Genomic DNA, 16,403 nt, shown 5'->3' with positions numbered 1-16,403 from the left:
ACGCACATATGTATGTATGTTTTGCTGTACTGTATTTACCTATGCAGTAGATCAAAATCCATATGGTGAACCTCAAGTACTGATGGTCCTCCAAGTGGTTACTTAGAGACGCAGATCACACGTTGGCTCTCAAGGCAGGAATTGCGCAGGAGCGGGGAGCAGGCTTTGCAAAGACGGTGGCTCTGGTTGGAATGGGCCTTAAATCACAAAGTGACTTGCATCAGGTGGAAATGAAGCTGATGTAAGAGGTGGCTGAACCGAAGAGGATTTGGGTGCCACCGATGACGGCTGCAGCAGCAGCTGGTATTTCTGTGCTCTTCTGTGTTTGGCTGCCAGGCAGCGTTCATTACCAGTTCGTGGTAGCTTGGGTTCTTTCAGATCTAATTGTGCCAGAGCCTGGAAACCGTTATCCTCCGTGCTATATCCGTATCAGTTAATTTAAACCTTATTTAGTAAAAGTATATTTTTCTAAGTTGTGGAAATCGTTATTTAAAAGTGTGGACAAATTCCGGTTCTAGATTTATTTGCCAGATAGTCCCAGCACTCAGAGAACTGATCAAAATTAAACATTACTTTAAATGTTATATCAATATGTGTGTATGTAGACATAGACATACACATGTGTATAAATATATATACTGTATATTATGTACATTTATTTTAAGCTATAATACATTTCCTATTTTTCCAAGTTCAGCTAAAAACGTCTCTAAAATACTACAGAGTTGGCTAGTAACCAGTTATGGCCGCCATCAAAGGCATTGTATCAATGAACTTTACATTTTATTGTAAACATTTGTACCAATTTGTTACATGTACAAATGCAATAAGAAAAAAGTGTAGAAAATATTGTGCTGAATGACAGCTTTGCAGAATCAGTTCATGGTTAATGAGCTGTGGAACTAGGAGGGTTAGACTAAATCCAGTAACCACGTTTTCTGTGCTGCCACATGGTTGTTCTCCTTGTTTCTGACAGTAGTTTTAAAAAAATAAAATGAAACCATAGACAAATGAACGATTTGCATTACGTAGACTGTATACATTCATGAATAGAGGCTCTCAAACAGTCATATGTATATAACATGTATATAGACTGTTACAGATCACAGTGGCCATTTGAGGTCTTCTCTGTTTTAGTTTCTCCAGTATGTTTGTATCCAAGTCCACAAGACACAGTTTTTCAGGAACTGTAGAGATAAAGCAACAAAATATTTTTTTGTAATATTTCTTTTGGTACATGGCTAAAATTCAAACCAGTATTATTGAAGAATTCCGAGCATCACCTATCTAGATTCCAAGATAATTGCACTAAAAGGTAAAAATTTGAAAACGAATTAAATGAAACACTGAGAAAATATTTTTAAAAGGAATTATTGGTCATAGAGAGCTAAACTAATGGTATTGTAAAAGATAAATTTTCAATTGTGTGGGTAATATTTAATAGTCCTTTACTTTGCAAGATACTGAATGAGAGCAGGAATGGTGAGATTTGGGCAGAAATTAAAGCAGTGACATAAAGGACTCATGCCTTTCATTTATTCCTGCTTCCTGCAGGTCATATATTTCTTTACATCGCTCTGCTGGATTAAGAAAATGTGCCGGCGTTTTGGCAATGACTGAGTCCGAACCATCCCCTGGTGCCAGCCCGGGCTCTCGCTGCGAGGCCTGGCAGCTGTGGGGGGGGAAGGGCCGGGCCCAAGGAGTGCCCTGTGCCCCACGGCTTCCAGTGCTGCTGCTGGGAAATGTTGTCAGGAGCCTCAGGGACCAACTGAAGCAAAAGCATCCGGGCAGGGGAGGCAGCTGGACAGGTTACTGGCTGGGAGCGGGCAGCCGTCCTCCTCGGCTGGAGCCCCAGTCAGAGCGCTGCTGGTTCCAGTGTCTATCAGGCAGATGCTGGTGCACGCCGTGCTCTGCACCTCTTGCTTCCCACAAGGACTTTCCTGAGTTCTAGTACAATGGCTTAGCTGTCTCTTTTCCGTTACTGCTTATGGAACTGCTAGCTATCTCCTGTGATAAATATTTTGCGATAGAAACCTGTTTGGTTTCTGCTTCAGAGAGCCAGAGTGCAGTCATCTTGGTGAATTCATGTGGAGATTGGCCTTCCCAGGCTTTCTTGAGAATTACTGAATTACACCATCAAAGTTACAACAAAAAGAGGAACAAAGCTGATCTGCATCCTACATCTTAAATTTCAGACTATGGGAGAACAGCTTGCATGGATGAAATAAGGGCAGAACACCGATGAGCTGTAGATAAATGTTTGTAGGTTTTTAGTATGCACGTAAAATTGTGTTAACGTGTTTTGAGTTTTCCTTTTGCAGACTTGACAGGAAACACTGGCCTTTTTTTTTTTCCCCTGACTGCCCTAAGCAGCCCACTCAGGCTCACCAAGCAGTGGATCTGATGGAAAAGGCTTCTGCATTTCCCAGCCAGTGCTGGCGGCCACTTGGGCACCAGCGGGGGCAGTCCCGCTCCTCGTCCCCCTGGCACAGCCGCTCCGGGCAGGAGTGCTCCGTCGCCTGCTTGTTAGATAGAGCCGCCCTGAGAGGGAGGATTGGGTGAGTAACAGAGAAGTCTTTTGTTTTCTCCTCATTTTGCTGCTAAATATTTCCTTTGAGCGGGAGAGATTTATATCTGGCTCTTGCTCGGTGTTTTGCCAAATCTGCAGCCAGAGAGGGAGCAGCCCGAGACAGAGGGCGAGCTGATGAATGCAGCCGATTCAGGGCAGTCCACGACGTGCGAACAGAAACCTTTTGAAGGCAAGAGTGCCTTGTTTTGTGGGATGGCGCCTTGCACTTAAAAAAAAAAAGAAAGAAAAAAAAGGAGAAAGGATGCTTTCAGGCCCGAGTGCTCCGAGTCACCGGGCATAGTCATGTGTTGGGCTGCAAGGTGGCAATGGGAAGGGGGCATCCTGTGGTTCCAACATCCCAGCTCTGGTCTCAGTGCTGGCATCCTTGTTGAGCATGGCAGTATCGGTTCCGTCTCTCACTGAGGTTTTGTGGTTGTGGTGTCATCAGCATGGATTTGAGTGCAGCTGGGTGTCACCTGAGCATAGTTGCAGTAGCCCTTAGTGTATTGGAAAGCCATGCATATGTATTTGAGTGTGTATATGAGAGTTTTGTGTATGTATTTTTTATTATGGCCTTTATATAGTTCATTGGAGCAAGGATTCAAGTCTAAACATTATCTTAACGTGGTACTAATACTAAGCCATTTTAAAGAAATGGCAGTTTCATAAGAGAGTAAATAAGACACCCTTCAGCAGACCTTATACCAATAAGCTAAAACACGATTTAGATCAGTAAGCTGGAATGGGAGAGAAAGAAGACATGTTTAAAAGCTTGTCAGTGTTGTATATCCATCCTATAGACAGCAGTATGGTGTGGAGATGAGTGAATCAGAGGGCAGAAAACAGCAGAGGTGTGACTGCTGCTGTTTCCCTTTCAGCTGTCCCAGAGAGGGACTGGAAGATAAGGAGCAATGCATCCATAAGACACCACTTCTAAGTATTTTGTTTTCTGAGTAGAGGAGCCATCAGAGAGAGGAATATGAAACAGAAGATTATTCAAGCAGAAATAAACCAACATGCAGGTTTCATAACATGCAAAGTGGAGGCATTACATAGCTTGCTGTTTCTGAGTAACTGGCAAGACTGGATTGGGGAAAAGTCACGGAAAACTTACTTAAACAAAAGACAAAATTATCAGAGTTCTGGTATCCAATTGGCATTTCCCAAATACCAGCTTAACCATAAAATATTCATGTTTGATTTTTGACTAGAATTCAAGTGCAGAATATCGTATTTATCGAAGGGAGACAGCTCCCACAGAGTGAGGGTGCGGTGCAGAGCAGGCAGTGGGGAGTCATGGCAGAGCCCTGGTGGCATAAGAAGCTCAAATTCATTCCATGTCCTGCAACACACTGTATTCAGTTGCAGCCTGACAGCACCACGAAACGAGGCAGAACTGTCAGCTTAGCAATAAACTCGGTCTAAGCACAGTCTTGACCCACAGCACCAGCAGCAGGAGAGTGTGGGGTGTGGGAGCAGCCCTGGCGCTCTGCTCCGGGTTTGCACAGCTTGTAGAGATTTGCTTTGGAGAGCCAAGTTCAATTTTCAGTGCTCAGATGCACTCTTCAGCAAAACCACTGCCAGACTTCTCAGTAATTGGCACCTTCTGAACAAAAAGGCCAAAGACAAAATACGGGGGCAGAGAGATCGAGCTTTAAGCCCAGCTTGGAGCACATACTCGCACAGAAGGGCATTTTGGCTGCAGCTTGTGCAAGTTAATTGTAGCGGTTAGAGAGTGAGCTTCAGTGTCAGCATTTCATAATCAAGATATCCATTCTATCTCAGTAAAACAGAACTCTGGTATATTTTTAGGTGTTCTTTTGTCTTTGTAACCCTGAGGGGAAAGTTTTCCTTAGTATTACCAGGCTTTGACACTGTTCAAGTCAATTTATTAGTTTAACCTCATCATTATTTCCTGTCATTCCTAGTTCAGCGTCTTCAGATGGTTCCTTATTTTCTTCTGAAGGTTCCTGCTAGGCTTATTTTGTCTGTTGCCATTTTGCGAAGGAAAATGTAATCATCATGCTGACTCAATGTCAAGTAATGCAATGATTAAAAAGTAGCTTACAACAGAAGTCTTCTTTCATGGACTGTTTTTTACTTTTCATTTGCTAAGCTGAAAAGAAGAATCAAGAAGTAGAAGGAATTGAGGGGTGTCTTTATTTAAAATCAAGAATTAAAAGAATTTATTCAAGTTCATTACTTAGCTCCAGCCACATTGTGACTTTCTAATGGTCCATAGACCACAACCCAGAATTTTCCAGCGAAGTTAGCACTGCATCCCCAGCACAGCACAAAATAGTTTGAAGCACTGGGAAACATAAGACCTCATACATTTCACAACTAAATGTGTCACTTAATGAGTTGGAGAGGGGATAATCCATTAAGTTTAAAATTCAGCTGGGCATGAGCAGCTTGATCCAATGTCTAAGGCAGCCCTGCTTTGAGCAGGGGGGCTAGGTGAGATGACTGCCTGTGGCCCTCTTCTGACCTACATTGTTCTTTGATTCTATCTGGAACCCAGAGAGGTCCCTTTATCTTGAGGGACTTGAGAATGCTTGCCTTTGTTAAGCTTTCAGTTCAGGGTTGAGAGGCAGTGCCTATTAGGCCTCTACAATGTAGGCATCTGAGCAAAAAAACTAAGCTGCACAGATTCTTTTGCTGATGACAAAACTTGCATATTGCTGAACCAGCTGTAAAGTAGCCTCCCACCCTCTGGGAGCCCACAAGAAGGGCAAAGCAAAAATAACCTATTGTATCCACAGATGAAATATCTGAGTTCTGTACTGCACTTTTTCAAGTAACTCTTTAAGCAAAAACTGCCTGAAACCAGCAAGCAATTGTATCTATTACCTGCTTCGTCCCATCTCTCTTCACGTGCATCATTCATCTGATAACTTCCTTTTGTAATCAAGATAATGCAAAGCAAATACTTACATTTATATAATAAAACAGCTTGGCCTATTTGCAAATGAGAGCATTATAAATGCCCACTTAGGAAAGAGTGTATTTTAATATTGGAAGAAGAGCTCTATCCATAATTCAGCAAAAACACAACAGAAAAGAAAAGAAAAAACTGCAGAATTGAAAAAAAATAATTTTAATTGCATTAACTTTTAATGAGAATACTGCCTGGGTGAAAAGTAAAGTGTACACACACATGCAGAAAACAGCAGAGCCTGGAACTAACATGCATTGCTCAGCTTTGTAGTTTGCTCTTCAAAGCAGCACCACCGTAACTCTGCTTTTGTGTCCTACTATGATAAGCAAAAAAAATCCTTCCTAGGCTGTAATGAAACAATTGGAAGGCTACAGGCAATAAGTTTACTAGTTACTTAGGTCAACTGATTTTATCCGCAGAGTTTGCAAGTACTACAAAGTTGCAAAAGCAAAACCTCCAAATAAGTTGAAAGTACATATGCATTTTTGTAGATGGCATACCCTTACTTATTATCATCAATAAGCTTTTTAAAATAAATTAATCACTCTTTAAATATTGTAGTTGAAAGTGCACTTCACTTACTTTAGGTTTAGTAAAAAGCTACCTGCAATGTCTTGTACCTTTTTAAAAAGCAAGCGCACAAGATGTGGAATTCAGCCTGTGTTTTTAAACTGGGCAGAAACCCCCACCACCATCATAAAGGCAGACAAGCTCAGATCATGTCAGGTTTTGATCTTTTAGAAGGTTGCTCTCACTGCTCCATTGCTTTGGACTAGCTTGTGGCATTGCGGCCTCCACCTTTGTTTCTTGAAGCCAGGAGGCACGGCTGGAGAACCCCAGGGCTACTCTGCTGGGAGGGAGGGCAGCTGGAGGCAGGAAGCCCAAAGCTCCTTTAGAAAGACGCAGTTTGATGGCTTGTAAGTCCATCACTGGGTGTGAGCTGGCGGCAGTGGTCCTCTCCAGCGGAGGAGAAAGAAACTAGATGTTGCCCATCAGTGGTAGACTTGGTAGCTGGGGTTGCAGGCAGTGTTGGAGCCCCCTGAGCTGCTAGTGTTCCTTGTCCTGTGACACTGGCACAGCAGGTCGCTACCACAGGCCGTGGAAATCCAAACTGGAGACCAAGGACTCGACTCTGCGTGGTGGAATGGCTGAGGTGTGTGTAGCGGTGTTTGGGCACCACAGGCTAGCGGCATTCCCAAGCTGTGAGGAAGCCTCGCTTCATCTGTATGGGACAGAAAGCTGCCAGGAGTGCCCGAGGAGCACACGTGAGCAAGTGAGTGTGGAGGAGCGAGTGTGCGTATGTGGAGGGAGAGAAGGCCACAAATCAGTGAGTTGAAGTGTCTTTTGCAAGCACCCCGTGCTGCATTGCCCAGCAAGGATGATACAGGTGGGCAGGGAGAACTGTAACCCCTTAATTTATCATCTTTAGTGAAAGGTTCACTGACCTTTAAAGGTTATCAGGCAGCATGACCAGACAATAGATAAAACCGAACCTTGCACCAGGGGAGGCTTAGATTGGATACTGGGAAAAACATCTTCACTGAAAGGGGTATCAAGCACTGGAACAGGCTGCCCAGAGAAGTGGTTGAGTCACCATCCCTGGAGGTGTTTAAAAGATGCAGAGATGTGGTTTGTAGGTGGACTTGGCAGTGCTAGGATAACAGTTGGACTCAATGACCTCAAAGGTCTTTTCCAACCAAAACAATTCTATGGTTCTATGACTTACAGCGTTAGGAAAACAAACAACAGCAAACTTTGCCACACCTTTTGCAATGGAGGAAGAAGCAACCTTCACGCACACTGCTCTCTCCATCTCTGCATACATCAACAGGGCCAGCCACAGGGTCACTCCAGAAAGAAACTACAACGGTTGAGCAAAACCATTGGGTTTGCTGGGCAGAGCAGAAGACGAGGACTGTTTTGTCTTCTCAGGAGGAAATCATTCACAGAGGAGAACCCAATTGTATAGAAGAGCCCCCCTTGAAAGTCTCTCAAAGGAGATGCAGTTTCTGAAAAGAAGTTCAAGATATCTTTGATCGTGTGAGGTCAGACTGCACCATTTGTGGAGTTATACTACAAGTACAGCAGGTTCTCCCATCTCAGAGAGGTACTGTAAGGATAAAATTGACTGATGTTGGTAAAAGATTCTTGGATAATACAGGGAGCAGCACCACAGAAATGCCTAAAACCTCTGAATTCATATTTGCATGTTCTAATTGTGCCTTTGGGTTCTCTAAAATTGACTTATTTTTAGTTTCATGGGAACACGTTAAAAATGGGGAATGGGGGTATGGGGAATGGGTAGTATCTGGAAGCAAGTTCCTAAAAAAGAGAAGCTTAAAGTCTGAAGACTCTTGCTTGGGAAAGAGGGGAAATAGTGTCTGGAGGCCTCGTCTTTTCCCCACTTGACCCTCTGACCATGGAGTATTCTGCAGAACAACATTTTGTTCTTCTCTGAGTGGGCTTACAACACTGAAGGAGGCAAGAGCAGCATCTGGTCACACTTTAGGGCATGCTGCTGTTGCATTGGGATTACGGTCAATTCTCTAAGCGCCTTTCTGTAGAGAAAAAGCCCCATTTTTCAGTTCATTTTTGTAATTTGAAGGTTAATCTGAGAACTAGGCAAATGCATATTTCACCTGAGAGGTACCATTTGTTTTTCATTTCTTTCAGAGTATCTTTCAGTATCAGATTCAGATTATTTCTTGCAGGATAAAGCTGTCTTTATGCAAAGCAGGGTGCCTAATAGCCATCCTCGACTATTTAAACAAGTCGATTTTGTAAGGACTGTAGGTTTCCACCCAGAGCACTGTTTGGGACTACAGTACAGGGATCCCAGATTTTAAATGAAATGTTACCTCATGCATAATTTTCTGTCAAACTTGTAGAATTCCAGTTGATTTCTCTCAAAATAAACGTTGCTTTCTGTAATTTGTACACACGCTAAAGCCATCGGTTTGTTTTGTTAATGACCATTTTACTTTGCTTTAAACGTGGAGTTTCTTTAAACTTGAAAGAAACCAATGAAGGTTAAAACTTCGTACATTTTTAAAGGACTTCTAAGGTCAAAAGTATAAAAGTACTTGTTGCATTAAAATTGAGTGCTGTTTATGTATTTAACAGAGATGTATGTTTTTGCATTGTTAAAAAGAACGATCTATGCTTTCTTTGGGGGGGAATCTGTGCTCCAATATTGTCCAATAGCTTTCATATTATAATTACTTTAAGTAAAGTTCTAACAGTTTGCATATGATTCATGATTCTGATTGCTTCTGTTTTATTTATTCTGATAATCTGACATGGTCTAAAGTGATCTTCTTATTTGGAACAAGCAAAATATACCTCCTGGTGAGAAATTAATCCAACACACACAAATTGTTTTTGAATTAGGAACATGATGCTGCCAACTGCAGGGTCTTAACTTGAAGTTAATGAAATCCAAGGGTATCTATAAAGTAATGCAAGACAAGGTCTCTTTTTCTACAAAGCCTCCAGGTTTTGTTGATGTGGAAATACCACGGTCAGAGTACTTTTTCCACACCAAATCTAAAACTTCCATAATTCCTGTTAAATAGACATTTAATACTTAAAAGGACAGCATTATTCTCATTAGGCGAGGGCAAACTCATGTCGTAACAAGATGCTTCATCCATCCGTCAAGCCACCAAAGCTGTTCTTATGAAGCTGTGAAAACATTCCTTAACCAAAAATGTTTAGTGTTTGATTTTGAACCAAATGTACTTTGGGTACTCCAGAATAACCAAATCTGAGCTACCCAGAGCCAGTGAGCAGGCTGACTATGGGACCACAGCCTTAAACATCTCTCCTGATGTGACATTTGAATTGCCACTGTTCTCAAAAAGGTCTTGGAGAGGTCCAATGGTGGGGCTTTGCTCAAACCCATGACCAAGCCTCTGGGACTCTGCAGCCTCAGCTCTCCTCATACCAGCCCACAGCAGATCAGATGATGCTCTCAGACAGAAGTCCATCTTCTTCAGCCCACAAAATGACTGCCTCACATACTGGTTTCAACTTTAGGCCACCCACGATCTCCATCATCCTGTATCCCTCAAGCCTGGCCTGCCTTAGGGCCTCCCACACCTTGTCAGCCCTTCAATTCCTGCCCACCTCATCTCCTCGCCTCTCCTGGGGCTCCCCAACTGCCCTCCCAGCCCCCTGGCATCTGTGGCCACCTCCCCCCTGCAATGCAGGCCTCGGTTGTCCCCTGGCCTCTGCAGGGTGTGCCCCATCTCCCCGTGACGGGGCTGGGATGAGCAGCGTTGTTTCTCCTGGCCCTGGGTTGGGGTGGTGGAGGAGGGCTGTGGAGACCCCTGAACTGGCCATGGGTCTCACTATGTTCAGGTCCCCCTTCCCGCTCTCCAGCTGCCAACTGCTGTCACCATGGCTGGGGAAAGGATCAGGTCATGTCTGGTCACGTTCCTGACCAACACCAGGAATGCTGAGCGATGCCGAGAATATAATTAGGGCATCTAAATCGGCAAACGACAGCACCCTCAGCTGCTGACAGGCGCACACTCATTGGCCGCTGTCACCCGCTGCTGCCCGTCCATGGCTGCCTGCAAAGAGCGTGGCCTGACCTTGTCCAGCTCTGCCTGCCGACAGCGCTGGCCTGGCAGGAGGCCATGATATAAAAAAAATTGAAAAGAAAGAAAAAGAAAATTAAAAAAAGGACTCAGAAAAAGATACTTTGTGCCTGCCAGTGCTGTGCACTCCCTCATGAGGGCAGGGCCGAGCAAGCCAACAACCCCGTGGCTTGGAAGGCCAGAGCCTGTTTGGAAACAGGTGTGGGGATTACTGCCACATTGCTTCATCTTGAGCAGATTCGGCAAGGCCAGAAAGTGTAAACAGAGTCACATGTGGTGAGTTTGACTTTCTCAAACTAAGCTTTCTCTTTCAGGGGCCACGTAGGCTTTATTTCTCTCTCCCTAAGCAAGAAAGGGCCAGATTGCAAGCAGGTGAAAAGTAAGGCATGCAGTGTGATGGCAAACAGTCTTGAAAGTCTCCTCTCCCTCCCTCCTTCCCATCAGCAGACCCCCCTCAGACTCTTCCTCCGTCAGTAATGAGGACAACTAGCTCTTCCCTCTAAGAGGTATACTGAAATATAATCCGGTTTATTTCCCAAAAGGGCACACACAGATCTCAGATGAGGGAGTCCTCAACCACAGACAAACCCCCTTGCTCGCAGATGGCACTGCACGGCCTTTGCTTTTGTGTCTAATAATCAATAATAAAGCGGGGGAGGAAGGGGTGGGAGAAGATGGCTCTGCTGGAGATCTGTCGCTGGAGGAAGATCTGCCATGTGCCAAGGAACAGAAAAGGGCTTGTTACCCACCCACCCACCCTCCATGAGCAGGTAGTCAATTCACACATCATCCAGTGCAGCATTCCTTTGAAGAACCAGGTGTTCTGGTGGCAAGCCCCACCGATGACAATGTAGCCCCTGCAGTGCAACAGGCCCACCTTCTCACAACACAGCTCTGACACCTTTTATTCCAGTTCCACAAAGGAAATTTCACACCATTATTTCCTTCGAACTTTCCATGTTGCTGTTTTCCATCTTCTCGCTGGGAGGGCAGACACATCAGAATGGAGCATCCATGGGGCGGGATGATGGGGGGATGTAGTAACACCTGGACCTTTCATCTTGGTGTCTTACAAACCAGGTTATTGTGGAAGCCATCACAGATCTGCTTTAAACAGCCCTAAGCATTGCTCCAACTTATTTTCTTTTTTAAAATAATGTTTGCAATCACCCACTACCTTTAAAAAGGCACTGATTTATTTCGTTTAACTAAAAGGGATTTTTTGTTTGTAGCATGGTTTGACAAGACAAAACTCAGCACTTCTGAGTGAAGAGAGCTCTACAGAGGGCTCATCAGTAAAAGAACACCATGGAACCACTTGATAGTCTAAAAGTAACATTAATATTAGACACTAAAAGCTGGTACGTAAGCACTGTGTGCCAGCCCCCTGTGGTAATACCTGCAGGAGGTCAGTGACGCTCCAGCTGGGTGTTTCCTAGGGATGATCTTAGGGGGCTGAATGGAAGATGAGAATCTGAGCCGCACAGCAGGAGACAGCACGGCCTGCCACTGTGCAAGTGCTATTTAAAGCCAGAAACTGTTAACTCCCTGAAGTTGTTTGTTGGTGGAGTTTTTTATTTTCTTGTTGTTTTAGTTGTAAAAATCCCCTTCCCTGTTTCTTTTCAACCATACCAGCCAAGCAGCTCAACGATGACCGCAGAGAAGTTTTATTATTCATTCTTCTGACTCCCTTGACAATTTAAATTTAAAAGACAAGCTCAGATGAGGGGACAGAAACTGCTGTTTGCTCCTGCTTGTCAGCTTGCTGAAAGGAACACAATCCTCCAAAATGCAAGTGCACTCTTGATGCAGTTCATTACACTCTGGCACAGAAGCCAAACCTTGGCAGCAAGAGACGAACCTGCCCAGAAGTGGCAAGAAGCAGGCTTGCACCCAAGCTCTTACTTTCAGCTCTGCAGAACCTCTCTTTAAGCAAAACACCCGTATCTCCTGCTGCAAAACAAAGGCCAAAATGTTACACAATACTTTAAATAAAAAAAAATCCGCTCAAAGAAAGAGGCTCTAGAAAGAGTTTGACTGAAACCGCCACAGTTTGCCTGTTTATGGCCTATTCTGTACATCCTACTTGCTCAATATAATTATTTCTTTCAACCTTTCATTAAAAAACAGACAAAACCCAAACACATTCTTATGATGCAGAAAACATTCAGAAACATGGAGAGTAGCAGCCCAGCAAGTGCTTCACCTCTAGATATAGCTTGTTATAGTCACATCCATTAGTCTACAGATGCAGGGGTTTACACTGAATACATTCCCTTCAGCTAGAAATAATTCTTGTCGTCTCAGCAACTCAGTAAAAACAGTATGGGCAGTACTATAAGATTATTATAATTTTTATTCTGTTTTTCAAAGCACTTTAAATCTTTATAAAACATCTATGCCTAGAAGTGGTTTTTGCCATCTATAATAAGAACAGTAAAAATAGACTAAGGTTGACCACTGATTCAGCCAATATTTTGGTCTTTGGTGTTTTACCATTTGCTAAAGTAATATAAGGAAACAAGCATCCATGTTTTCAAACATGAAGAACAGGATAAATTTTGATCCCTGAAAAAAAAAAAGCCCTGTTTCTGGGTCTCATGAAATCTTTAATCAGACCCTATATATTGCCAAACATCAAAGATGTATACACAATACAGACCTCAAATCTAGGTTAACCAATGGTCCCCAAATGGCAGGAGAATATAACCAAATTCTATCACTGGCTTCTCAAATTAGCATTTTATTTGCCTGAGTTTTGACAGGCAACACGCAAGACATGGTAGGTCAGAATAAAAAAAAATTAAATTTACACAGAAATAAATGGATTATGGAAAACTTTAAGATACTTACAGTTTCATCTTCCCTTGTCAAGCCAATACTGGAAGAAATAAAACAGTCTGACAGTTTTAACTAACGAGGCACCAGTAAATGTGGTAGGAAACTAACAGGTTTATGTATTTTAGAAGTTATTTGACTTGCTCTTGGACAATCTTGAGAGTCCAACCTCACAATTTCTCAATGTACATTACTCTCGATACTATATAGCCTCACGTTTGCGTAAAGAGAGTAAGTTACCCTAGAAACACTGCCCAGGATTCACACAGCATGTCTCAGCAGATGCTCTTCAATTCTTATGGAAATTATTGTGGCTGGGGAGGCCCAAACGCGCCTTTCCGCTCAATGCCGGGCCTGCAGCGACCCCTGCCGGCCCAGCGGCAGCGGCCCGGCAGCGGCCCGGCAGCGGCCAGGCCGGCCCAGCACCAGGAGCGGGTCCCGGGGTTCAGCTGCGGGCTGGAAACTGAGGATGAAACACAACAAGACTGCTTGAGATAGACAGTACTAGTCTCATAATTACTGTAGCAGTTTTTCGGTTTGTTGGGTTTTGGTTTTTTGTTTTTGTTTTTTTGTGTGTGTGTGTGTTTTTTTTTTTTCTTTTTTAAAATACAAAACGAGTGGGTGCACAACAGGTCTAACAAGGCCAGTGTCTAAATTCAGTCCCAGCCCAGCAGAACACAAACACTTGCAGAATTATCCAATTCCAGAAAGGTGAGAGGAAAAAAAAAAAAGAGAGGAAAACAACATTAACAAAAAGTACCTACCACATTCAGCCTACATAATAATAATTTTTATAAAATCATATTTTCCATAAAATTAGGGGTTGGGGTTTTTTCATTTTTTAAAATAAAAAAGGATTTTTTTTTTCTTTTGTCAGATTGAAAGCTTGACACTGAACAGTATGTACAGCAGCTACCTGCTACAGTCCCTGCAGCACCCGTCTTCTGTAATAGCCCAAAGGAAACATCTCATGTCAAGGACCTGATGGGCAGGTGTCTGGAAAACAAGCAAACAAAAACCAAAACCAAAACAAACAAAAAAAAACCAACACACAACAAAAACCCAACCAACCAAAAAACACCCAACCCCAAACCCCACAACTCCAAAAAGGGTCAAATTGAGCAAACAGTCCTCTGGAGGAGGCAGCTGGCGATCACATTCGTTGTGTCACTCCTTCCTCAGCATGCCACAGTATTCACTTGATAGCTCCGATAGAACAATTTTTAGTCAGTACTGACTAGTTCTTCAACGGCTCAGTGCATCTTGGGGCGATTTTTTGACATCCCGCTGGCTTGAATAGAAGCCATGAACAAGAATAACAGCAACCCATCAGCACCCATGCAGAAAATTAATGCTCTGGGGAAAAGGGACTAGAGAGCCACCTTTCTTGAGAAGCCTCCACCACGCTAAATCTTCCCTATTTCACTTTTAACTCTGCAGCATTAATAACATTCCCTTTCCATTTCTCAGAGGTTGAGGTTCTCCTCAACAAGTTTATAAATGGAAATATTATTTGAATCTGTCTGGCTTGAAGCACGTTAGTCGATGCCATAGGACAATTATTAATCTAGCGGCAAACTTCCAGAACATGCCGCATGTTGTCTTCCGCTGTTACCAAAAAAGGGAGCATCCATAAAGTACATTTGGCCATCTTCAAACATTCTCAGTCCTACCCTGCCAGCTAGCATACTGGGCAACAAATGGTGATTATGTCCAGAAGACAAGAAGATGCAGGGGCTGCACAACCAACACTATTAAATATTAAGGACATGCTTCAAACTCTGTACTCAGTACACAATGTGAGAGTACCTAAAAAGGGACGTAGGACCATGTCTGCTGTTGAGGTGAGAGACAAGTTCCCACCTTACTCTCCACTCTCCTCCACTAGTTTGTGATCATAGGGTTGTTGCTGCCACACAAAAATAAACTTGGCCAAGACTTGATGAAGCTTTGACTCAGCTATCGGAACAAAGTTACAGTCCTGAACCAAACACACTTGCACCTCCCTGGAGCAGCCCGGTGCTTGGGGTGAGCTCCTACAGGACACCACCAGGCTGGTTCCAGCACAAGCTCCTCAGAGCTGTACCCAGGCGAAGCTTTGCTGCCTTGCCAGCTGCAGCTCCAGTTCAGCACATTTCTCCATTTTCTCATTCAGGAAACATTTCTTCACAGAAAGGGTGGTGAAGCACTGGAACAGGCTGCCCAGGGAAGTGGTGGAGTCACCATCCCTGGAAGCGTTTGAAAGATGTAGAGATGAGGCTCTTAGGGACATGGTTTAGTGCTAGATTTAGGTTACGGCTGAACTTGATGTTAAGGGTCTCTTCCAACCAAAATGATCCTATGATTCCAGCCAGAGCCAACTACTCCCACAGGGTACAGCGCAATGTACCTCCCAGCCCAGCAAGGACACTTGGACCTCCTGTTTTCCTTCACATGAAGAACTTGGGCGGTACACTTTCATCAACAGAAAGGAAGCTGGAGGATAAATGTTAATTAACTTTACAACACATTTCTTACTATGAGATGGAAGAAAGCCAAAATAAAAGCTCTGTGTAGACCACAACTGGATTTAGCGAAAAGCACGCACTTAAATGCTTCTTTTAAAAGCAATCAGCCCAAGTCAAGGCACTGTGATAGAACGCAGGATGTTTCTATTTAATACCTCAAACGATATTAAAATGCTTCTGAAGAACACAACAAACATGCATCTCCTTCTCCAGAAAGCATACAGGAGGCAGAAATTGGAGGTACAAAGTTAAAGTAGGGAAAAAAAAAAATGCCTGAAGTGGGTGCAGTATTTTTTTGCACAAAAAGCACACCAACTACAATAGCCAGAGTGAACCTTCTTCATCTCTACTAAGTCCTAGGAGCTCATGTTATAGCGTTAAAAATCTGGACTGTACCTAAGAAAGTATGCCTGGTGTTGCGTAAAGCATCTGCTTCCTTCAGTGCACTGAAGTACAGCAGCTATTATAAATGTATTCACATGGAAGACTTGTGGATATCAGCATGGGGGGCAGAACTGATTTGACCTCTCTTCCTCCTTGTGGTGGGTTGACCTTGGCTGGACAGCAGGTGCCCACCAAAGCTGCTCTCTCTCCCCTCCTCAGCTGGACAGGGGAAAGAAAATATAATGAAAGGCTCACATGTTGAGATGAGGACAGGGAGATCATTCACCTATTAACTGTCATGGGCAAAACAGACTGAACTTGGGGAAAAATTAGCTTATTACCAATCAAATCACAGTAGGATAATGAGAAAGAGAACTAAATCTTCCCTCCTTCTCTCCCTTCTTCCCAGGCTCAACTTCCTGAATTCTCTACCTCCTTCCAACATGCAGCACAGGGGGACAGGGAATGAGGGTTGTGGTCAGTTCATCACACATTGTCTCTTCCACTCCTTCCTCCTCACAGAGAGGACTCCTCACTCTTCCCCTGCTCCAGTGTGGGGT

Source organism: Streptopelia decaocto, assembly GCF_964273445.1.
Source record: "Streptopelia decaocto genome assembly, chromosome: 2".
In the NCBI taxonomy this organism is placed as follows: Eukaryota; Metazoa; Chordata; class Aves; order Columbiformes; family Columbidae; genus Streptopelia; species Streptopelia decaocto.
The sequence above is the reverse complement of the archived record's forward strand: the minus strand, read 5'-3'. Positions refer to the sequence as shown.